The sequence below is a fragment of the Ursus maritimus genome, unplaced genomic scaffold (genome assembly GCF_017311325.1).
Source record: "Ursus maritimus isolate PB19 unplaced genomic scaffold, ASM1731132v1 scaffold_27, whole genome shotgun sequence".
In the NCBI taxonomy this organism is placed as follows: Eukaryota; Metazoa; Chordata; class Mammalia; order Carnivora; family Ursidae; genus Ursus; species Ursus maritimus.
The window spans coordinates 22007852-22012395 of NW_024425230.1; the positions used below are offsets into that span (position 1 = coordinate 22007852).

Here is a 4544-nt window from a genome sequence, read left to right on the forward strand (position 1 = left end):
TCATTCCTGCTCAGAGGTGGGGTGGAACTGACATAAAGAAGACTTTCTCTATGTTAGATGTGTCTGTATTCTTTACATGTTTCTTTTACGACAAGCGTGCCTTAATTTTGTAACCAGAAAAAAGGTTTTATCAGGTAAAGACTGTGATTAAGTCAATTCTGAGCACCTGAGTGCCAAGGGAAAAAAACCCTATAACTGTCCAAGAATTAGTAAAATTAGGGGTGCCTGGCTGGTTCAGTTGATGAAGCATGTGACTCTTGATCTTGGGGTTGTGAGTTTGAGCCCCATGTTGGAGGTAGAGATTACTTAAATACATAAATAAAAATTAAAAAATAAAGAATTAGTGAAATTAATGAGGAAAGGACACTCAACCAATAGAAAAATGGGCAAAAGCTAAGAATAGACATTTCCCGGAAGATGAAACATTTATGGTCAATAAATATATGAAGCCCTGTTCAATTTCACAAATTATCAGGAAGTACAAATTGAGACCACAATGAGATTCCATTTGATATCCATTTGAGTGGTGAAAATTGAGAAACCTGACAACAGCAAGTATCGGAGAGGATGTGGAACAATAAGATCCCATATATGACGTTGAAACTACGAACTGTTAAAAAGCACGTTGGTAAACAGTTCGGAACTGTCTTGTAGCATTGAAAGTTGACTTAGCCTTTGACCCAGCATTTCTACTCCTACATATATACACAAGAGAAATTCCTATACTCGTGTACCAGTGGGTTTTACATGAATTTTCTTAGCAGCGCTCTTGCAACAGCAAAAACCTGCAACAGTTTGCATGCTCATTATCAGCACGTTGGCTGTATGTGTTTGAGTTCCTCAAAAGCAGAGACGGGGTCAAGGACTTGGTTGCAGGTTATTTATTTGGGAAGTGATCTCAGGCAGCGGGAGTGAAGGACTGAAGGATGAGGCAGGGGAGGAAGAAAAGCAGACTCGGGGCATGTGATTCTGTGGACTGACGCCTCTGAGAAGCATACAGAATGCCTTCCAGAATTGTCCATCTGAGGGATGGGAGCCTGGGGCTTTTATCCCTTGGCTCATGTCCCCCATTAGTTGAGGGTTAACTCCCCTTGTGGCAGAGAAGGGCCTGAAGCAGAAATCAGAGAAACCCAAGGCCTAACAGGAACAGTAGGAATTGCCAGTGTTTGGGAGGTCCCATGAAACTGGCCACGATGTATTTGGCTAAAATCAGAGGTGAGTCAAGGGGAAGAACACAGGGTACCAAGAGCCTCTGCTGCAAGGGGCAAAGTAATTTAGTGTATTCACACTCTAGAATAATCTACAGCAGCCACAGTAAATAAACTCAGCTACTTACAGCAAGCCCGAGATAAATCTTAGCACTATAACGTGGAAGATGAAAAAGAAGTCCCAGGATATTACGTAGGGGATGATACTCTTGAATAAAGAAAGCAACTGAAATACATGTGTTGGGATTATGTATGTAGGTTCACATACACAAATATGTACTTATGTGTATGTATAAATACATAGACGTACATAAATTTATAGAAATTAAACTTTTTCTGTGTACTTGAATTCCAAGGGAAAAAAAACTCTAAGGGAATATTAAAAGAACATGTAAGGAAATCCTGAAAATTAATGAGAAAAGGATAAAAAGCTAATAGAAAATGGGCAAAAGACATGAACAGCTATTTCACAAGAGGAAATATTTATAGGTAGTAGGGACACCTGTGTGGCTCAGTGGGTTGAGTGTTTGCCTTCAGCTCAGGTCATGATCCCGGGGTCCTGGGATTGAGCCCCACATCGGGCTCCTTGCTTGGTGGGGAGCCTGCTTCTCCCTCTGCCTGCCTGTCCTTCTCTCTGACAAATAAATAAATAAAATCATATATATATATATATACACACACATATATATATATATATGGCTAGTAAAGATATATAAGCACATTCAAACTCAACTTTTTTAAAAAGCAAGACTTTTTAAATTTTTATAAACCTAGGGTAATTTTTTTAAATTGAAGTATAGTTGACACAATGTTACGTTCGGTTTCAGGTGTACAACTCTGCACAGATTCGACAACTCTACTCCTTCTGTGGGGTTCACCACAAGTGTGGCTACTATCTGTCACCACATAAGGCTGCTACCATACTGTTGACTCTTCCCTATGCTGTACCTTTCATCCTCGTGACTTATTCATTCCATTACGGAAGCCTGTATCTCCCTCTCCCTTTCACCCATTTTGTCCTCCTCCCCCTCCCTCCTGGCAACTATCAGTTCTCTGTATTTACGGGTCTGTTTCTGCTTTTTGTTTGTTCTTTTTTTTTTTTTTTTCCCTAGATTCCACAGATCCATGGAATCAAAGCTAGGGAGAATTTAAAAATTGATTTAAAAAATATTTTCTAGGGGGCGCCTGGGTGGCTCAGTCGTTAAGCGTCTGCGTTTGGCTCAGGGCGTGATCCTGACATTCTGGGATCGAGCCCCACGTCAGGCTCCTCCGCTGGGAGCCTGCTTCTTCCCCTCCCACTTCCCCTGCTTGTGTTCCCTCTCTCGCTAGCTGTCTCTCTCTGTCAAATGAATACATAAAATCTTTAAAAAAATAATAAAAAGAAGATTTTCTAGATAAAAATATTTTTAGAAGCAAGAAAATGATAAACACAAGATTAAGCATTGGGTGGGGGGGGTATATGTGGAAGTTGTCAATCCTAGTTTTTAGGGTGGATGATTAGTAACAAAAGAGGGTCACACATGAACCGATGAACGTAGGATTCTGAGCCATGGATTATATTTAAAGATTTTATTTATTTATATGACGGGGGAGGGGTGGAGGGAGAGGGAGAGGGAGAGACAGAAGCCGAGTCTCCACTGAGCACGGAGTTGGATGTGGGACTCGATCCCAGGACCCCAAGATTATGACCCAAGCCGAAGTCAGACGCTCCAGCAACTAAGCACCCAGGTGCCCCAAACGCACTTCTGTACATCTTAAGATCTAAGATTATATGGTATGATAAATGTATTCATAGGTATCTATAAGATACACTGATGACACGAAAGAGGGAGTTGGGAGATGCTCCTTCACACCTGGGAAGGTCAGGGGAGCTTGACCAAAGAGGTGGTAGCTGAGGGGTTTAGAAGAACAAAGAGGGGATTGGCAAATTCTGGCGAAGGTGGAGGGCATGGGAGGGCCCTCCAAGTGGAAAGAGCGGCATCAACAAACATACGGATATATGCCGTGTGGCATGGCCAGTAAACTACAGACAATTAGTGTGGACAGAAGAGGAGAGTGGGGGAGGTAGAGGCACGTGATGGACAGAGAAGATAAGAAAAGGTCTATGATAAGGAGGTTAGACAGTATTCCACACTGCAGACGAACAAGAGCTTTGGAGGATTTTAAGCAGGGCACTGACGTGATTCATCTCAGGGAGATCCTTCCCACAGACTGGCTGGAGGGTGCTGGAGGGAGGAAGGTATTATATGATATTTGTCCAGGTGAGAGATACACACGGCCTAATTTACTCTGGAGGTCTGGGGTGTGTGTGTGTGTGTGTGTGTGTGTGTGTGTGCGTGTGTGTGTGTGTGTGTGTGTGGAGGAGGGAGCTGTGTGGACTAAATCAAGAGGTTTTTAAGGTATAGAATGGGCGGGATTTTATTTCCCTGCTCTCCCACATTTTTTCTTTAGAACGCTTATCATTCCTTGACATATTTACTTATCTATGGTCTGTCTCCCCCCACCAGGATGTAAACTGCAGGACAGCAAGGATGTTAATTTTGTTCCCTCCTCAATCCCCAGGGCCTAACAGTTCCTGGCACATGATAGGTACTAAGCAATTATTTGTTGAACGCATGCAGTTTAGCTAGGAAGGAGAAATATAGGGTAATAGCCAATAGGGGAAGAATTTCCAATGCCCTAGTCTAATTTAGTTCCTGTATCTCCTATTAATCTCTTCCAGAGCTCAGTCTCCAGCTAAGTATTTGACCAAAAAATAAAAAGTGCCTGTTTCTGCCTCTCACCCTTGTCTCAGCCTGAGTTAATGATCTTTCCCGTTCCCTCCACCTACCCTACCTGCTCTCCAGCTACCTCCACTTCTTCTCTCTGGAAACCCTGGTTTTTCGGATTCCCTGAAGATCCTTGGCCACAGCTTAGACAGTTCTCGCATTGTTCTATGATCACATACCTGCTAGATATTCTGCCTTTGTCTTTCCGGACCCACCCTCCGTCCTTTTCCAGAGGCTGGCCTTGAAGGACACTGTCATCTGGGCTCACTTGTCCTTAGGCTTCCTCTCGGGTTCAGCCACTGGGGGGGGGGGGGTACCACAGGAGACCTGAGGGCAAGAGAGAGAGGTAGTGCTGTATTCCTGTAAGTTCCTATGGGCTCTCTCTTTCCTGAAGCTTTTGTTCTCACTTAGCCTGTGGCTGATAATGGCTTCTCAGCAGATGTAGCCCTGGGGTGCTTCACTATCCCTTGTTGGTTTCCCTCAACCCTGCCTGCCTCTTTGTCACTGTCCCTTCATTAACTCTCTTCAGTTACACATTTTGAGCAGGCCATCTGTTTCCTGCTGATCT

At 43.5% G+C, this 4544-nt stretch overlaps 1 long non-coding RNA gene across 1 annotated transcript in view; it reads right to left on the minus strand.

The window, feature by feature from the left end:
- LOC103660211 overlaps nucleotides 1-4544 on the minus strand; it is a 7348-nt gene that overhangs the window by 2769 nt on the left and 35 nt on the right. The window contains exon 1 of the long non-coding RNA XR_567738.2: nucleotides 4156-4544. This exon is cut by the window's right edge and continues 35 nt beyond it. This is a non-coding gene — a long non-coding RNA (uncharacterized LOC103660211). The remainder of the gene's footprint in view (nucleotides 1-4155) is intronic.